This window comes from Artemia sp. Qi Xiang Cuo, chromosome 1 (assembly GCF_049724085.1).
Source record: "Artemia sp. Qi Xiang Cuo chromosome 1, ASM4972408v1, whole genome shotgun sequence".
NCBI classification, from domain to species: domain Eukaryota; kingdom Metazoa; phylum Arthropoda; class Branchiopoda; order Anostraca; family Artemiidae; genus Artemia; species Artemia sp. Qi Xiang Cuo.
In genome coordinates, this window is record NC_142794.1 from 78934415 (window position 1) to 78955199 (window position 20785).

At 34.4% G+C, this 20785-nt stretch overlaps 1 protein-coding gene across 1 annotated transcript in view; it reads left to right on the top strand.

The window, feature by feature from the left end:
- Positions 1-17801: 17801 nt before the first annotated feature.
- The window catches only part of Zip99C (Zinc transporter Zip99C), a 99721-nt gene continuing 96737 nt past the window's right edge, over positions 17802-20785 (top strand). Inside the window, exon 1 of the mRNA XM_089096294.1 lies at positions 17802-17885. The gene's annotated coding sequence lies outside the window, so the exon portion shown is untranslated. The remainder of the gene's footprint in view (positions 17886-20785) is intronic.

The following is a 20785-nucleotide window of genomic DNA, read 5'->3' on the forward strand; positions in this document are numbered from 1 at the left end:
TCATCATTGTGATAACTCTCCTTGAACTTTTGTTTGGCTGTCTAAATTTTTGCATGTCTATAATCTTCATCATTGTGATAACACATCTTGCTGTTTTGTTTTGCTCTCTCAATTATTACTTCTCGATACGCCTGGTCGGTTGAATACCTTTGTTTTGCTCTCTCAATTATTACTTCTCGATACGCCTGGTCGGTTGAATACCTTTGCTTTTTTCTTTTCAAGATACTATCTCTGTTGTTTGTGTAGCACTGTTTTTTCAACTTGCGTGCAGCTTGCTTGATTGAAACCATTATGTAATTATGAATGAGAACATTTACAGTTCTGACGCTTCTTATATAGTAATTATGACGTCACGGCATAATGATTTTATTGACGTCATAGCGCAATGATATTATTTCATGACGTCATCAGAAACAACAATATAATTTCGTGTTTTTCTATTCACGTCATAGCTCTAATATAAATTTATGATGACATTCATTATTTATCTAGTAGGGTTTCAGACAAGGTAATTCTAATGATGTACTTTTGTTTTGATCTGACTCTATTTTTAGGAGTTTTTTTTATATTTCTTAGCATTGGACTGATCGTCTCTTACTAGGTTGCTAGCTACTGCTGCAACCCAAATTCACATAGATATTTATTTATGAGAGGCAGCCTGGCCGAGTGGTCCAAGGCACTGGTGTTAGCCACCAGTCTCTTCAGAGGCGTGGGTTCAAATCTTACCGCTGGTATACGATTATGTTTGAAAGACTGCAGTGTGAAAAGACATCGAAAATGCAGTTTTTGGTGGAAAAATTTATTCTATTTTAGAAATAATTTATTTTAGTTACAAAAGGTTTTTAACCCAATTAATCTCCTTTAAAATGAGCTATTGAACAACTATCTACGATGTTCCAGTGCCAAGCTATCTCTGGATACAAAAAAAGAAAAAAAGAAAAAAATATCCCGTTTGGGGAGAATAACGTAGTTAATGTCAATTTTCTTGATTTTCAAGCCAATATATTTCCCTTGCCGTTCAATCCAAGGGACAAAAAGTTTCCTATACAGGGTTTTCGGACAAGGCGGTTCTAATGGTGTACTTTTTGTTTTGATCTGACTCCTTTTTTAGGAACTAAGGGTTTTTATATTACTTAACATTGGACGTGATCGTCTCCTACTAGGTTGCTAGCTACCGCTGCGACCCAGATTGCTAGCTACCGCTGCAACCCGGACTTACCGCTGGTATACGATTATGTTTGAAAGACTGCAGTGTGAAAAGACATCAAAAATGCAGTTTTTGGTGGAAAAATTTATTCTCTTTTAGAAATAATTTATTTTAGTTACAAAAGGTTTTTACCCAATTAATTTCCTTTCAAATGAGCTATTGAACAACCCTCTACGATGTTCCAGTGCCAAGCTATCTGTGGAAAAGAAAAAAGAAAAAAAGAAAGAAAAAAATTTCCCGTTTAGGCAGAATGTTGTAGTAGCTGCCACTTTTCTTGATTTTCAAGCCAATATATTTCCCTTGCTGTTCAAGCCAAGGGACAGAAAGTTTCTTATACAGAGGTTTCGGACAAGGCGGTTCTAATGGTGTACTTTTTGTTTTGATCTGACTCCTTTGTTAGGAACTATGGGTTTTTATATTTCTTAACATTGGACGTGATCGTCTCTTACTAGGTTGCTAGCTACCGCTGCAACCCGGATTAGATATTACGTCATGTCACTTATTACGTCATATATGGTTATTAGTAGATAATCGGTAAAATAATCGTTCTTTATTATAAAATGTTTGTTTTGATCTGACTCTTTTCTTAGGAGTTAGGGGTTTTTATATTTCTTAACATTGGACGTGATCGTCTCTTACTAGGTTGTTAGCTACCGCTGCAACCCGGAAATAGTTACTATGTGCCGTGGTTTGTGCTTTACTAGGTTTCAGCTATATCTGATGAAATTTATGGTATAAGAGATCATAAAACAATTAATTAGCTTTCTATATATATCTCATATGCTTTAGTGGTTTAGGGTAGTTGGCTTTCAATTAATTGTCTTGGGTTCGAATACCGGTGTGGGAATTATTTTTAAACAAAATTAGATGAAATTAATTAGCTAATTTGACATGACATAGTAGGTAACTAAGGGCAAGAGTTCGTTCTTTACTATAACAACCAGGATGACGTCAGTTACAACTTGGAATTCGTTTTATGCTATATCATTACAAACAGGAAAAAGCCTACAGCTTTTTCTTCTTTGAAATAGTAAGAGACGAACCACAAGTAACTACCCCTGGAGCCACCATATATCAGTTACTATGCATGAGCGATCGTTCTTTACTGTAAATTTGGCTGTCTCAATTTTTACTTCTCGATACACCTGGACGGTTGAATACCTTTGCTTTTGGTTTTTCTTATATTTGATGCGGTAATCTTCATCATTGTGATAACTCTCCTTGAACTTTTGTTTGGCTGTCTCAATTTTTGCATGTCTATAATCTTCATCATTGTGATAACACATCTTGTTGTTTTGTTTTGCTCTCTCAATTATTACTTCTCGATACGCCTGGTCGGTTGAATACCTTTGTTTTGCTCTCTCAATTATTACTTCTCGATACGCCTGGTCGGTTGAATACCTTTGTTTTGCTCTCTCAATTATTAATTCTCGATACGCCTGGTCGGTTGAATACCTTTGCTTTTTTCTTTTCAAGTTACTATCTCTGTTGTTTGTGTAGTACTGTTTTTTCAACTTGCGTATAGCTTGCTTTGATCTAATCATTATCTAATCCAGAATGAGAGAATTTACATCTTTGTCGTTCTTAAGTAGTAATTATGACGTCACGGCGTAATGATTTTATTGACGTCATGACGCAATGATATTATTTCCTGACGTCATCAGAAACAACAATATAATTTCGTGTTTTTTTATTCACGTCATAGCTCTAATATAAAGCTATGACGACATTCATTTTTTATCTAGTAAGGTTTCAGACAAGGTAATTCTAATGATGTACTTTTGTTTTGATCTGACTCTATTTTTAGGAGTTTTGTTATATTTCTTAGCATTGGACTGATCGTCTCTTACTAGGTTGCTAGCTACTGCTGCAACTCAAATTCACATATATATTTATTTATGAGAGGCAGCCTGGCCGAGTGGTCCAAGGCACTGGTGTTAGCCACCAGTCTCTTCGCATGCGTGGGTTCAAATCTTACCGCTGGTATACGAAAATGTTTGAAAGACTGCAGTGTGAAAAGACATCGAAAATGCAGTTTTTGGTGGAAAAATTTATTCTCTTTTAGAAATAATTTATTTTATTTACTATAGATTTTTAACCCAATTAATTTCCTTTAAAATGAGCTATTGAACAACCCTCTACGATGTTCCATTGCCAAGCTATCTCTGGATGCAAAAAAAAAAAGAAAAAAGAAAAAAATATCCCGTTTGGGGAGAATAACGTGGTTAAAGTCAATTTTCTTGATTTTCAAGCCAATATATTTCCCTTGCTGTTCAAGCCAAGGGACAGAAAGTTTCCTATACAGGGGTTTCGGACAAGGCGGTTCTAATGGTGTACTTTCGAATTTGATCTGACTCCTTTGTTAGGAGCTATGGGTTTTTATATTTCTTAACATTGGACATGATCGTCTCTTACTAGGTTGCTAGCTACCACTGCAACCCGGATTTATTATACCAGATACCGCTGTAACCCTGATAACAAACAGGAAAATATTACAAACAGGAAAAAGCCTACGGCTTTTTCTTCTTTGAAATAGTAAGAAACGAACCTCAAACGATCAAGTAGCTAACTAAGTCCAATGCATGCAATAACTTTTAATTCCAACAATCGTCTTTTAATGTAACACATCAGTTACTATGGGAGAGAGATCGTTCTTTAGTGTAAAAAACTAACTCAGTCCAATATATGCGATGGTGTGCTTTTCTAATGATCGTCCTTTAATATAAACTATGGACTAAAGTTCGCTTTTTAATGTAAAAATTCGATGATCGAGCCTTTATATAACCCGGATTAAAAAATTATTATCATATCTTATATGCAACTTTTATATTATAAGTCTTCGATAGTCTATGGTAAGTATGCTCCCTTGTTACCTGCGAGAAGGGGGTTCGATCCCCCGTGGGGGAGAACTTTTAATATGTTGAATTAAAAGCACTATCTTTTCAATTTAAAATTTAAAAAAGAAACTTGTTTATTTACATTCTAGCTAAAATAATGAAGATAATATGAATGAGCCCCAGTTTTCAGTTTCTTTGGACTTGAGTTCGTTTCTTAGCTATAAATACAAACAGGAAAAAGCCTACGGCTTTTTCTTCTTTTAAATAATAAGAGACGAAACTCAAACAATCAAGTAGCTAACTAAGTCCAATGTATGGAATGGTTTGTTATTTCAGTGATCGTCTTTTAATGTAAAAATATAAATACTGTAATCTTAACTATAGTGAAGTTGCGTATGCAAGTTAGTATAGGGAAGAGTTTGATCTTTATTATAAATAACAATCCATGCCTTGGAAGCTTTTCGTTAAACTGACAAAATTTCTTTTGGATATTACTATGAAGCTTTGCGAAAAAATTTCTAGCCGACTTTTCAACAGCATCCGCTCTTTCAAAGAGAATTTTAATCTTTAATTTTGAATACTTTTCGTGATCCCGATAAAATATGCGTAAAATGTTTCTCAATTTACAAAGATCAGCCTGCATTTTTGCCATCTTCTTGTATTTCTGAATGTAATTTTTTCCTTTGTCCTTATGCGTTCTTCGGTACAACCTCGCAGAGAACTTAATTTTTTCATAATCCGGGCTGCAACCCGGATTATGAAGTCACGGCGTAATGATTTTATTGACGTCATGGCGCAATGATATTATTTCATGACGTCATCAGAAACAAACGTTTCATCGGAAAATGCAGCCTGAAAAAATGTAATTCATTATTTGCTCTTTACTATAGCGATTTCACATGATAATTTATTTTAATATATTCAGTTACTAAGGGCTAGAATTCGTTCTTTATTATTAAAAAATTTAGATTGGATGTATTTGGGAGAATGATGGGCGTGGAGGACTGGGTATAGTTGCCCTCCAATCACTTTCGACTATCAAAGAGGGGACTAGCCACTCCAATTTCCAATCGAATGAGCCCTTTTCTAAGTTTTTATGACAACTCCTTCGATACGAAGTGCCCAGGTATGAAGAACCAAAAAACAACATATTGTGCCCACATCGTTCTTTACTTAGGCAGCGCTAGCGCGCCTCCTATGAAACAAGAATTACTATGGCCTTGAGTTCGTTCTTTATTATACTATCCTTGTTTTTATCTGAATCTTTTTTCTGAAGTTATGGGTTACTTCAGTTTTTACTATGGGGCGTGGTCGTCTCATACTAGGTTGCTAGCTACCGCTGCAACCCGGATAATAAACTGATTACAAACAGGAAAAAGCCTACGGATTTTTCTTCTTTGAAATAGTAAGAGACGAACCTCAAACAATCAAATAGCTAACTAATTCCATGTATGCAATGTATGCAATTGTTTGTTATTCCAATGATCGTCTTTTAATGTAACATTTTCCATTGCATCTATAAACTGTTCTGCTGTTGCCAATCCATACCTTGGAAACTTTTCATTAAACTGACAACTTTTCTTTTGGATATTACTATTAAGCTTTGCCAAAGCATTTATAGCCGACTTTTCAACAGCATCTGCTCTTTCAAAGAGAATTTTAATCTGTAATTTTGAATACTTTTCGTGATCCTGGTTAAACATGCGTAAAATGTTTCTCAATTTACGAAGATCAGCCCGCATTTTTGCCATCTTCTTGAATTTCTGAATGTAATTTTTCCCTTTCTCCTTATGCGTTTTTCGGTACAACCTCGCAGAGAATTTAATTTTTTCATTATAGCTTTTGTCACCCCAGTATCTACCCATTAATCTGGTAGCAACTTTTTTCTTATATATTTTTCGGTAATCTTCATCATTGTGATAACGCTCCTGGATCTTTTGTCTAGCCTGCTCAATTGTTGCTTCTCTGTAATCTTTATCATTATCATACCGTTCCTTTCTCTTTTGTCTAGCCTGCTCAATTTTTACTTCTCGATACGCCTTGTCGGTTGAATTCCTTTGCTTTTCTCTTTTCAAGATACTATCTCTGTTGTCTGTTTAGTACTGTTTTTTTAACTTAAGTGTAGCTTGCTTTGATCTAACCATTATGTAGTTCATGAATGAGACCGTTTACATCTTTGTCGTTCTTAAATAGTAATCGTCTCTTACTAGGTTGCTAGCTACCGCTGCAACCCGGATTTTTTAACTTAAGTGTAGCTTGCTTTGATTTAACCATTATGTAGTTCATGAATGAGACCGTTTACATCTTTGTCGTTCTTAAATAGTAATTATGACGTCATGGCGTAATGATTTTATTTCATGACGTCATGGCGTTATGATATTATTTCATGACGTCTTCAGAACAACAACATAATGTGTTTTCTATTCACGTCATAGCTCTAATACAAATATGACGACATTCATTATTTATCTAGTAGGGTTTCAGACAAGGTGGTTCTAATGATGTACTTTTGTTTTGATCTGACTCTATGTTTAGGAGTTCTGGGTTTTTATATTTCTTAGCATTGGACTGATCGTCTCTTACTAGGTTGCTAGCTACTGCTGCAACCCGGATTGACATATATAGTTATGACTCGCAGCCTGGCCTTGTGGTCCAAGGCGCTGGTGTTAGCCACCAGTCTCTTCGGAGGCGTGGGTCCAAATATTACCGCTGGTATACAATTATGATTTATATACAAAAATCAAATATCTTTGAAAAGACTGCAGCATGAAAAGACATCAAAAATGCAGTTTTTGGTGGAAAATTTTTTTCTCTTTTAGAAATAATTTATTTTAGTTACTAAAGATTTTTAACCCGATTAATTTCCTTTAAAATGAGCTATTGAACAACTCTCTACGATGTTCCAGTGCCAAGCTATCTGTGGAAAAGAAACAAAAAAAAATATGCCGTTTGTGGAGAATAACGTGGTTAAAGTCAATTTTCTTGATTTTCAAGCCAATATATTTCCCTTGCTGTTCAAGCCAAATGACAGAAAGTTTCCTATACAGGGGTTTCAGACAAGGCGTTTCTAATGGTGTACTTTTTGGTCTGATCTGACTCTTTTTTTAGGAGCTAAGGGTGTTTTTATTTCTTAACATTGGATGTGATCGTCTCTTACTAGGTTGCTAGCTACCGCTGCAACCCGGATTCCCTTGCTGTTCAAGCCAAGGGACAGAAAGTTTCCTATACAGGGGTTTAGGACATGGCGGTTCTAATGGTGTAATTTTTGTTTTGATCTGACTCCTTTTTTAGGAGCTATTTGTTTTTATATTTCTTAACATTGGACGTGATCGTCTCTTACTAGGTTGATAGCTACCGCTGCAACCCGGAAAATGCCTTATGTATCATATCCTAATGATCGTCTTTTAATATAAATAACTTCAGTTACTATGGACTAAAGTTCGTTCTTTAATGTAAGAAAGAAAAAAAAGATGCCGTTTAGGCAGAATGCTGTATTAACTACCAAATTTCTTGATTTTCAAGCCATCATATTTCCCTTGCTGTTCAAGCCAAATGACAAAAAGTTTCCTATACAGGGGTTTCAGACATTGCGGTTCTAATGGTGTACTTCTTGTTTTGACCTGACTTTTTTAGGAATTATGGGTTTTTATATTTCTTAACATTGGACGTGATCGTCTCTTACTAGGTTGCTAGCTACCGCTACAACCCAGATTCAGTTACTATGGACTACAGTTTGTTCTTTAATGTAATCTTTTAGTTACAAAAGGTTTTTAACCCAATTAATTTCCTTTAAAATGAGCCATTGAACAACTTTCTACGATGTTTTAGTGCAAAGCTATCTCTGGATAACAAGAAAGAAAAAAATATCCCGTTTAGGCAGAATGTTGGTGTAGCTGCCACTTTTCTTGATTTTCAAGCCAATATATTGCCCTTGCTGTTCAAGCCAAATGACAGAAAGTTTCCTATACAGGGGTTTCGGACAAGAAGGTTCTAGTGGTGTACTTTTTGTTTTGATCTGACTCCTTTTTTAAGAACTATTGGTTTTTTCATTTCTTAACATTGGACGTGATCGTCTCTTACTAGGTTGCTAGCTACCGCTGCAACCCAGACTACGTAACTCATTTTAAAGGTAGAACTCTTTCTAATTGATTACAAACAGGAAAAAGCCTACGGCGTTTTCTTCTTTGAAATAGTAAGAGACTAGCCTCAAACAATCAAGTAGCTAACTAAATCAAATGTATGTATTGGGTTTTTATTCCAATGACCGTCTTTTAGTGGAAAATTTTAATATATTGACCTTAAATATAATAACTATACTAGCCTATACTATAGTTAAGTGGCCTATAAAATTTAGTATAGGAAAGAGGTCGTTCTTTATTATAACTGCAACCCAAATTATGAGAGGCAGCCTGGCCGAGCGGTCTAAGGCACTGGTGTTAGCCACCAGTCTCTTCGGAGGCGTGGGTTCAAATCTTACCGCTGGTATACGATTATGTTTGAAAGACTGCAGTGTGAAAAGACATCAAAAATGCAGTTTTTGGCGGAAAAAATTATTCTCTTTTAGAAATAATTTATTTTAGTTACTATAGATTTTTAACCCAATTAATTTCCTTTAAAATGAGCCATTGAACAACTCTCTACGATGTTCCAGTGCCAAGCTATCTCTGGATACAAAAGAAAAAGAAAAAAATATCCAGTTTAGGCAGAATGTTGTAGTAGCTGCCACTTTTCTTGATTTTCAAGCCAATATATTTCCCTTGCTGTTCAAGCCAAGGGACAGAAAGTTTCCTATACAGGGGTTTCGGACAAGGCGGTTCTAATGGTGTACTTTTTGTTTTGATTTGACTCCTCTGTTAGGAACTACGGGTTTTTATATTTCTTAACATTGGACGTGATCGTCTCTTACTAGGTTGCTAGCTACCGCTGCAACCCGGACAAGATAGACAGATCTGTAAATTAAGGATCTATAAACCGATTTTTGCGTACCATTTATTAGAATTGACTTTTTTTGCTTGAAATAAACATCTTTAGCTGTCCTTAACCATTACGAGATAGCCAGACCTGGAAATTAAGGATCTATAAACCCATTTTTGTGTACCCTTTATTCGGAATTAAATATATAAATAAATATTTTTAGCAGCCCTTAGCATTTACAAGACAGCCAGACCTGTAAATTAAGTATCTATAAATACATTTTTGCGCAAAATGTATTTAGAATAAACTATACATTTTGCTAGAACTAAACATTTTAGCTGTTCTTAATCATCACGAGATAGCCAGACCTCTGAATTAAGCATCTATAAACCCAATTTCCCGTACCATTTATTTAGAATAAACTATATTTTTTGGTAGAAATAAACATTTTTAGATGTCCTTAGCCAATACGAGATATCCAGACCTGTAAATTATGTATCTCTACACACATTTTTTGTACTATTTATTTAGAATTATTTATAATATTTTGGTAGGAACAAACATTTTAGTAATCTTGAGCCAATAGATGAAAGCAAAACCTGTAAATTAGGTATAAGTAAACCCATTTTTGCATACACTTTATTTAGAATTAACTATATTTTTTCTAGAAATAAACATTTTTAGCTGTCCTTACCCATTACGAAATAGCCAGACCTCTAAATTAATGACATATAAACCCATTTCTGGTTACCATTTGTTCAGAATTAACTATATTTTTGGCCAGAAATAAACATTTTTAGCTGTCCTCAACCATTACGAGATAGCCAGAACTGTGAATTAAGGATCTATAAATCCATTTTTGCGTACCATTTTTTTAGAATAAACTATATTTTTTCCTAGAAATAAACATTTTTAGCTATCCTTAGAAATTATGAGACATCCAGACCTGTTAATTAAGTATCTATAAACCCCTTTTGTGGGTACCATTTGTTCAGAATTAACTACATCAGTTTGGTAGAAATAAACATTTTTAGGAGTCCTTAGCCATTACATTATAGCCAGACCTGTAAATTAAGGATTTATAAACCCATTTTTATGTTCCATTTATTTATAATAAACTATATTTGCTCCTATAAATAAACATTTTTACAGTCCTTAGCCATTACGAGATAGCTAGACATGTAAGTTAAGTATCTGTAAACACATTTTGGGTAGCATTTATTTAGAATTAATTATAATATTTTTCTAGAAATAAACATTTTTAGCAGTCCTGAGCCATTACGCGAAAGCCAGACCTATGAATTAAGTATCTATAAACCCATTTTTGCGCGATGTTTATTTAGAATTAACTGTGAGTTCTCTAGAAATAAGAGTTTTTAGCAATTCCGACCCATTATATAATTGTGAGAATTGTGAATGATGGATCTATAAACCCATATGTGCGTATCATTTATTCAAAATAATCTATATTTTTTGCTAGAAATATACATTTTTAGCAGTCCTTGGCCATTACGAGATTGCCAGACCAGTAAACTAAGGATCTATAAATCAATTTTTGCGTACCATTTATTTAGAATTAACTATATTTTTTGCAAGAAATAAACATATTTAGCAGTGCTCAGTCATTATGTGACATCCGGACCTGTGTATTAAGTATCTATAAACCCATTCCTGCCCGTCAATTATTTAGAATGGAATATAATTTTTGTAGAAATAAATATTGTTAGCTGTCCTTATTGTATAAACATAATGCATAAACATTATGAGCTATCCAGACTTGTTAATTAATTATCTGTAAACCCATTTTGCATACCATTTATTTAGAATAAACTATATTTGCTGCTATAAATAAACATTTTTACTGTCCTTAGCCATTATGAGATATCCAGACCTGTAATTAAGTATCTAAAAACCCATTTGGGGGTACCATTTGTTCAGAATTAACTATATTATTCGTATTAGCATTCAAATGAAAGCAAAGGGAAATAGAAAGGCCTTCTCTTCTACTTATATCATAAACCATATATTGTCTACGTGCCGGAACTGTTACTTGTGTAAAAATAATGTGATAATAGATAGTGAAATTGCCGGAAAAATAAAAAGGGCAGAGGCAGAAAATATCACTTAGGAATGTAAAGATGAATCAATGAAAAATAAAGTACTAGCAATCATTACTAGTATCATTGACAATATAGTCAACGAATTCAATAACAGAAAAGATAAAGCGCATATTGAACCTGTCGGTAACGCACCAGTAAAAATCGTGTACGACTGAAAATAGAAAAATAATTATTATACTGATTACGAGCTAAGAGAAGATAATAGCTATGTTATTTATTTACATGTTTTAAATACAATTAACCAGGATTTTAAGGGACCGATACCTCAAATTATATACGGGTAGGGTCGGGTATGATTTGGAAAACAGCCAGAAGTTTTAAAAAACATAGAGTAATTATATTCATTTTAAGTATTAAACTTGTTCCCTGCTTTAGCTGAAAAACCTTTTCTATGTCTCAAGCGTGCTACTTAGGAACAATAAACTATTCAACGTTTCGTAAACGATTTTTAAACCGTATCTAACTAGTAGACATTTAATTTAACAGATCAGTCAAAAATGTCCATGAAAATAGATGTTTTTGTCGTGTCTTAATTTTGAAAATGCTGGTAATTTCTTTTCATATTGATTTTATTGGTGAATGTTTGCATGAATAGCTGATGCGCTAAGGTTAGTAAATAGAAAAGTCATAATGAGGAAACATTTAGGACAGGGGGACTTTTAAAAAAAGGATAAAATTCTAAATGACATATTTAATAATGTTAGGTAAACAGTATCAGAATTGGATGTTCAAAGCATCAGCTTGTCTAAGTCCCGAAAGATGAGGTTAGAAATGGCGCTCTGATAACTTTTTTCTTGTACATTTTAACTCTTAATGAGCCTCTATATTGAAAATTGGGGGGTGACAAAAAAAAGTTGGAAGAGAGGGAGGCACCTTGAAGGTTGGGGAGATGGGACCCTTGGAGGTTGAGGTCATGAAGGAAGGAGCCCCTAGGAGGTTCATACTCATAATAGTCTCACTAGTTGATTTCTAAGAATTGTTCTGAATTTCTTTATTAAAATTCATTTTTTGGCATCTACATCTTTATTAGTATCAACTTTTCATATTGACGACGCTGCTTAAATGGTACTTTTTTATTATACAGAACACAGTCGAGAACAACCCAAATAAAAAATAATATGTATCTCTTATTAGAGTTAGCATTCCCTGAGATGCCTTACCTATTTCTTTTCTACTTTCAAATCCCCTAAAATGTCAATTAATCTCTGAATTTTCCTATGTTCTGGCAACTGTGCACGGATACATTTTAAATTTTCATGAAACCTTTCAAATTTATAAACATGTCTCAAGGTGGACTTGTGTCAAACAGAAATTACGTATATTCACACTAATTAATTTTCCAGAAGTCAGCTCTGATGTAACCTTGTTATCACAGTATTTCTAACCGGTTATTGGTCTAGAAAGAGCCGCGTGATCTTGTTCGTACACGGATTCTTGTCCTCTGATTGGCTGTGATCTGGTTCGTACAGAAATAGTTACCCTCTCCCTACTATAATTGTCATTTTCACGAGTATTCTGACCATATATCTCTTTGTTCTTCACTTTTGCTTATCATTACTTCACGCATTTTCTCAATGCCTTTTTTTTTCTTGTTTGGTATCTGACCTGTACAAATCCGTTTTGTTTTTAAGGCGGATTAAGTTTAGAATAAAGTACAGTGGACAATTTCGCAATAAGTGAATTAATTCGTTTTGCTGCATTCACACTTTGTGAAAAGAAAAAGGACTTGCTGTGGCTTAGTTATTTTGTTTAATAATTGGATGCTATACTGTTTTGGATGTAAGAAAACGGTGGAAAAAAACGTCGCAGGCCTCCACGGTCCACTGGGCCACACTGCAAAAGCGGTGATTGCCAACACCATCCGTGGGCCTGCCCACTACAAGATAAGTCTCATTTTGGTTTTTCATTTTTCATTTTGGTTTTTCCTTCTCACACTAATCATGACGTCTTTCAAGCAATTCGATCTTGCACTGGCGAAATTTGCAGGCTATCCATTGTGGCCTGTACGAATTCTGAAGATTGCGAAAAATGATGGAAAGCGAACTAACTATTTGATCTTTTGTTACGGGGATCATAACGAGCCAATTGTTTCTGAGAATAATCTAGTATCGTACAAGGATAATACTCAAGAAGCTTCTACTAAAACTGCGAAGAATGTGAAACACGCATTTGAGGAACTTGAGCGTTTTCCCGACATTTACAGGTCTATTTCAAAAGCGTTTGCGGCACTAAAAGTACCAGATCAAGCTGCCGCGCTGCCCGGTTCACAGTCTGCTTTATTTGCACGAATTTCCGCTACAGAAAAGGAGCTAGAGAAAACTAGGGAATCTATAGTTACAGAGATAACTAATTAGCGAGTTAACTAATTAGTGAGAGATAACTAATTAGCAGAGATAACTAATTAGCGAGTTATATAAGTCTGTGTCACTAGAGTTCAACCCCATATTAGACCGTATCGAGCGTGAGTTGAAAATGTATAGAATGCAAACCCGTAATCTGGAGAATCGAATTGAAAAAATCGAAGTCAAGCTAGACGATATTGATCAAGAAAATATGTTGTACAGTCTTGTTTTCAACGGTCTGAAGCAAAAGCCAGGAGTTGACCTTAAAACGACTATGCTCAGTGTCCTTTCGACACGGATGGATGTTACTGGTATATCTTCTGGTGAATTATCAAGTGTTTTCTGGTTTAGAATGAATGGGCCTCATACCACCAGTGACAAAGCTGCCCCAGCTTTAGTGCAATTTGTTAGTAAAGAAGTTGCTCAAAAAGTGTTCTTACAGAAGTCTAAACTAGCTGGGTCTGGAATCTTTGTGTCGAAATCCCTTACAAAGTGACGTCGCGACCTGCTAAATGCCGCAAGGGATCGCTTTGGTGTTAAAAATGTATGGACCGACCGGGGAAACATAATAGTGAAGCTACCTGGTGAACCGTCTGCCCAGAAAATAAGATCCCTCGCTGAATGCGTAAGTTTTCATATTTTTGGCTGTTATGACTAGGATTCGTTTTTAACGAAGTTGCCCCTAAAGTGAAAATCATGACGTAAGGATGTTCAAAACAAACACAATGTATTTACACGAAATGACTTGTCAATTTTATATTGGTTTCTCGTGGCTTTGTATCTTTACAATGGTTTGCACAAGGGTAAAGTCAGTAAAAATATTACCCTATTTTTCACTGGTGGACTGCTTTAGTAAACTTCTGTTTTTACATTTTGCCAAGTCCCTGACGTTACGAAACGACAATGTAAGACCACCTATAGAATTTATTCGCAATGAAATCTCATCATTAAGATAAACTGAAACGATAATTGTTATTCCTAAATCAGTCTGAAATGGAAGTTCGTCCTAGCTTGACAGTCTTTTTAAGCAGCTTTTTTTAATTTTTTGGCTATTATGGGCTAGGATTCGTTGTTAACAAAGTTGCCCCTAAAGTGAAAATCATGATGTAAGGATGTTCAAAACAAACATAATGTATGTAAACGAAATGACTTGTGGATTTTATATTGGTTTCTCGTGGCTTTGCATCTTTACAATGGTTTGCACAAGGGTAAAGTCTGTAAGAATATTAACTTATTTTGCCCTGGTGGACTACTTTAGTGGACTTCTGTTTGTACATTTTGCCGAGTCCCTGACTTTTCGAAACGACAATATATAACCACTTGTAGAATTTAATATTTGGCTTGTACTTTCAAGTTTCCATAAAAGACGGCGCGTAATTTCCAACTCATCAACATACTTGACAACGCTAAATTGGAGAAAGAAAGCGAAGTTTTAAAAAATTAGAACATTAGAAAGCTGTTTGGGCTTTGGCCTAGTTTCGCTAAAAGCAGTGTAATCCTGATTGTTGGTAAGTTTTTTTGGTTGACTAGTGCTTAATGCTTTTATTTAGGGATTATTATTCTTAAAAGTGCTTCATTTTAACATAAGTTGGGCGCAAAACCCCTATGCCTTCACAAGGCCAGAACAAAATTTGCACTTTACTGAAAAAAATACAAATGAATGTGCATTGCCAGTTTAATATACATATACTGATATTTGGTAATAAAAATATTAATATTATTCCATTTATTAAGGTTATAAAAGTAAAAACATTCATGCTTTTTCAGTAAAGGGCAATTTTTTTCTGGCCTTAAGAAGGCATAGGGGTTTTGCGCCCAACTTATGTTAATTTCTGCTCGTTTTGAGTTTGACTCGGTTATTTATTGTAATTTCTGTTCGTTTTAGGTTTCATTTATTTATCGATGCTGATTTGTAGTAGTTTCACGCTTTCTAGATATTTTGATCTTATTTTTGCTCTTTTTTGGTTTAATGGAGGTCTTTACTTTTCTTCGAAAAACGTATTTTGTAGAATAAGTTTTTTTAATTAATACTTAATAGGGGCTAGCAGTGCAGCCCTTTCTGCACTAATAGTTAAGCATTTTGCTTATTATTTTTGTTTGTCATTGTCGTAAGACGAAAATACAAATAAATGACTACCTTATGATTGATGACATGTTCACACAAGTGTTGAGTAAACTAAAATTGATTTTCTTTATCTTTTACTTTTTTCAGATTTTGCAATGATTTCTCATCTGCTAGTTAAATTTAAGATCTGTTAAAAGCACGATTCTAAATTAAGAGAAACTTATATTTCACTAAATTTAACGATACTAAGTTTATAAGCAATTCTGATCCACTAAACCCACTTTTCAATTAAATTACTGAGGCAAAGCTTCAACCGGAAAAAACACTTGATCACAGTAACCCTCAAACGTTCTATCCAACATTTCAACACTCTTGAGATAATTACCACAAACTGCTTCTAAGTTTTGATGTAAGGGAAGGTTAGATTTTTGCTAATCGTCCCGTTAACAGTTTCCCTTGATTATTTCAGAAGTGTAAACATATAATACACGACTTTTAAGTGTAACAGGGATGACCTTCCTCCCGCTTTTCAGTTTGAATAAAAGGATTATGAATTAGAAAGCATCCTCATCCAAAAAGATTTATAGTAGCAGCAAAGTGTTGTCTTAAAATAACATGTACGTAGTTACTAGCACCGATTTGGGTCAGACCCCCCCCCACCCCCTTGTCAAAAAAACAGCGGCTCTCTTCTGTATCTGCTATGACTGTAAATAATTTCTGAGACCACACTGGGTAAGCTTGGCAATATAACAAAAATCTCGAAAAAATTAAACCGGGGATATTCACGGCCAGTGAAAATGAAAACGCAATGTTAATATTTTGGCCAAGACCTCCACTAGACTTTCCTCCGTGCAAAAAAAAAACAACCACTAAAATAAATAAAAACCAAACTGTAAAATACCACTAAAATAAAAGTTAGACCCTTTCTAAGCAACGGTTCAAGGTTCAAGGTTAATTCAAGTTAGTTTGAGTTGCCCTTTCACCGCTGCTTGGAAGGAATCTTACTTTTATGTTAGTGGTATTTTTACAGTTGTGTTTTTATTTATTTTAGTGTTTGATTTTTTTTTAAGTTTCTTTTTTTTACAGTGAAGAGGGTCGAATGGAGGTCTTGGCCGAAAAATTAAAAAATAGGTTTTCATTTTCACTGGCTGTAAATATCCCCATTTTTCTGCTTTTCGAGGTTTTTCTTATATTGCGTGCTGTGACTGACCCCCAATATCATTCTAGTAGATGCTATGAAAGGGGGAAAACCGTCTTATAGCCATTTTCAATGCTTTTTGTTGTATCTGTATCTCAAAAGAACTATACAACAACAATTCTGTAGAAGTAGGATAATAAAAAAGGAAGACTCGTCAGTGCTTTCCATGTGAAAAAGTGATTTTGCTTGTTACTCAAAATGGGGGACTCGGGATTGAAATTCTATTGAAATTCCACCATTAAGATAAACTGAAACGATAATTATCATTCCAAAATAAGTTTTAAATGGAAATTTGCCCTAACTTGACAGTTTCTTAGACAAGTTTTCATATTTTTGGCTGTTATGGGCTAGGATTCGTTGTTAACAAAGTTGCCCCTAAAGTGAAAATCAATGATGTAAGGATGTTCAAAACAAACACAATGTATGTAAACGAAATGACTTGTTGATTTTACATTGGTTTCTCGTGGCTTTGTATCTTTACAATGGTTTGCACAAACGTAAAGTAAGTAAACATATTACTTTATTTTTCACTGGTGGACTGCTTTAGTAAACTTCTGTTTTTACATTTTGCCAAGTCCCTGATGTTACGAAACGACAATTTAAGACCACCTATAGAATTTATTCGCAATGAAATCCCATCATTAAGATAAACTGAAAAGAAAATTGTCATTCCTAAATCAGTTTGAAATGGAAATTCGTCCTAACTTGACAGTCTTTTTAAGCAACTTTTTTTAATTTTTGGCTATTATGGGCTAGGATTCGTTGTTAACAAAGTTGCCCCTAAAGTGAAAATCATGATGTAAGGATGTTCAAAACAAACACAATGTATGTAAACGAAATGACTTGTTGATTTTACATTGGTTTCTCGTGGCTTTGTATCTTTACAATGGTTTGCACAAGGGTAAAGTCTGTAAGAATATTAACTTATTTTGCCCTGGTGGGACTACTTTAGTGGACTTCTGTTTGTACATTTTGCCGAGTCCCTGACTTTTCGAAACGACAATATATAACCACTTGTAGAATTTAATATTTGGCTTGTACTTTCAAGTTTCCATAAAAGACGGCGCGTAATTTCCGACTCATTAACATACTTGACAACGCTAAATTGGAGAAAGAAAGCGAAGTTTTAAAAAATTAGAACATTAGAAAGCTGTTTGGGCTTTGGCCTAGTTTCGCTAAAAGCAGTGTAATCCTGATTGTTGGTAAGTTTTTTTGGTTGACTAGTGCTTAATGCTTTTATTTAGGGATTATTATTCTTAAAAGTGCTTCATTTTAACATAAGTTGGGCGCAAAACCCCTATGCCTTCACAAGGCCAGAACAAAATTTGCACTTTACTGAAAAAAATACAAATGAATGTGCATTGCCAGTTTAATATACATATACTGATATTTGGTAATAAAAATGTTAATATTATTCCGTTTATTAAAGTTATAAAAGTAAGACGCTGGGTAACTGTAGGACAGAGAAAAGTCAAGACAGATTAGTTGAAGTTATCAAGTATTTTACAATAGGTTGTATAGGTTGAATCAAGACACTGGGTAACTGTAGGACAGAGAAATGTCAAGACAGAGAGTCAAAAGTAATTGAGAGGCAAATGTTTAAATGGCTGGGGGGCACGGGTAAATAACAGGAGTATGCATGACTCTCTTATTTTACACATACTGGTCAGGTTAGTTTTTGGAAAGGCATGCCTGCCTAGAGTCTTAGTCATGCTTATCAAGAATTCAAAAAGAGGCAAACAAGGTACACCCGCCTATGGTTTTAATAACGTCGACCAAGAATTTAAAATTGACATAGGAGCATAAATTTGCTTGAAATAACAGGCAAACAATCGTTTAAAGCCATCTTTATGTTAATTTCTGCTCGTTTTGAGTTTGACTCGGTTATTTATTGTAATTTCTGTTCGTTTTGGGTTTCATTTATTTATCGATGCTGATTTGTAGTAGTTTCACGCTTCCTAGATTATTTGATTTTATTTTTGCTCTTTTTTGGTTTAATGGAGGTCTTTACTTTTCTTTGAAAAACTTATTTTGTAGAAAAAGTTTTTTTAATTAATAATTAATAGGGGCTAGCAGTGCAGTCCTTTCTGCACTAATAGTTAAGCAATTTGCTTATTATTTTTGTCTGTCATTGTCGTAAGACGAAAATATAAACAAATAACTACCTTATGATTGAAGACAGGTTCACACAAGTGTTGAGTAAACTAAAATTGATTTTCTTTATCTTTTACTTTTTTTTAGATTTTGCAATGATTTCTCATCTGCTAGTTAAATTTAGGATGTGTTAAAAGCACGATTCTAAATTAAGAGAAACTTATATTTCACTAAATTTAACGATACTAAGTTTATAAACAATTCTGATCCACTAAACTCACTTTTCAATTAAATTACTGAGGCAAAGCTTCAACAGGAAAACACACTTGATCACAGTAACCCTCAAAGGTTCTATCCAACATTTCAACACTCTTGAGATAATTACCACAAACTGCTTCTAAGTTTTTATGTAAGGGAAGGTTAGATTTTTGCTAATCGTCCCGTTAACAGTTTCCCTTGATTATTTCAGAAGTGTAAACATATAAGACACGACCTTTAAGTGTAACAGGGATGACCTTCCTCCCGCTTTTCAGTTTGAATAAAAGGATTATGAATTAGAAAGCATCCTCATCCAAAAAGATTTATAGTGGCAGCAAATTGTTGTTTTAAAATAACATGTACGTAGTTACTAGCACCGATTTGGGTCAGACCCCCCCCCACCCCCGTGACAAAAAAACAGCGGCTCTCTTCTGTATCTGCTTATGACTGTAAATAATTTCTGAGACCACACTGGGCAAGCTTGGCAATATAACAAAAATCTCGAAAAAATAAAAAAGGGGATATTCACGGCCAGTGAAAATGAAAACGCAATGTTAATATTTTGGCCAAGACCTCCACTCGACTTTCCTCCGTGCAAAAAAAAAAACAACCACTAAAATAAATAAAAACCAAACTGTAAAATACCACTAAAATAAAAGTTAGACCCTTTCTAAGCAACGGTTCAAGGTTCAAGGGTAATTCAAGTTAGTTTGAGTTGCCCTTTCACCGCTGCTTGGAAGGAATCTTACTTTTATGTTAGTGGTGTTTTTACAGTTGTGTTTTTATTTATTTTAGTGTTTGATTTTTTTAAGTTTCTTTTTTTTACAGTGAGGAGGGTGGAGCGGAGGTTTTGGCCGAAAAATTAAAAAAAAAGTTTTCATTGTCACTGGCTGTAAATATCCCCATTTTTCTGCTTTTCGAGGTTTTTCTTATATTGCGTGCTGTGACTGAACCCCAATGTCATTCTAGTAGATGCTATTAAAGGGGGAAAACCGTCTTATAGCCATTTTCAATGCTTTTTGTCGTATCTGTATCTATTGTGATTCACATAGTCTGTAGGAATGGGGAACAATAGAAAAAAGTAAACAATGTAGCCAATTAATTCTTGAATAAAACACTGTGATGTTCAGGTAGATGTTAACTGTCTAAAAGAAGTCTGCATATCTTCGTCCACTTATGTCACTTATGTGTCTACTCTTCTCCCAAAATACTACATGAGTATTTCTCATTAGTATAATTTCCTCTTAGTAAGAGAGATAGAGAAAGAGTCGAGAAAGTGTAACGATTGCTCGCCCAACTCATACCGTATCTGAAACACCTAGCTTAACATCACAGAATGCCGAGTCTACGTTTGCCTTGTTTTCAGTTCCAATATAACAAAACTTATTTAATAGATACACACTATATCGTTGAGAAAATCGATAATGCCATTCCATGCCACTCCTCCACTTTCTTAGAATACAATAGGACCCGTTAAGTCTGACCCAGGATTTACCCACCATGTCAACAAAACAGAATAGGACAGAACTCTTCATCCACACAGTTGAGGATTATTATACATAAATCAGTCGAATTTGTGGAATGTTTAATTTGCAATTGCGGAAAGTAAGGACAAGTCACCTGGCTTATTTTGGAGACCGAAAAAAATTGTTTTGACTGTTACATATAATTAATATATTATTATGCAATGTAAAATATATTTATTGGTTATAATAAAGATTTCATATATAATATTAATTATGAAATATTT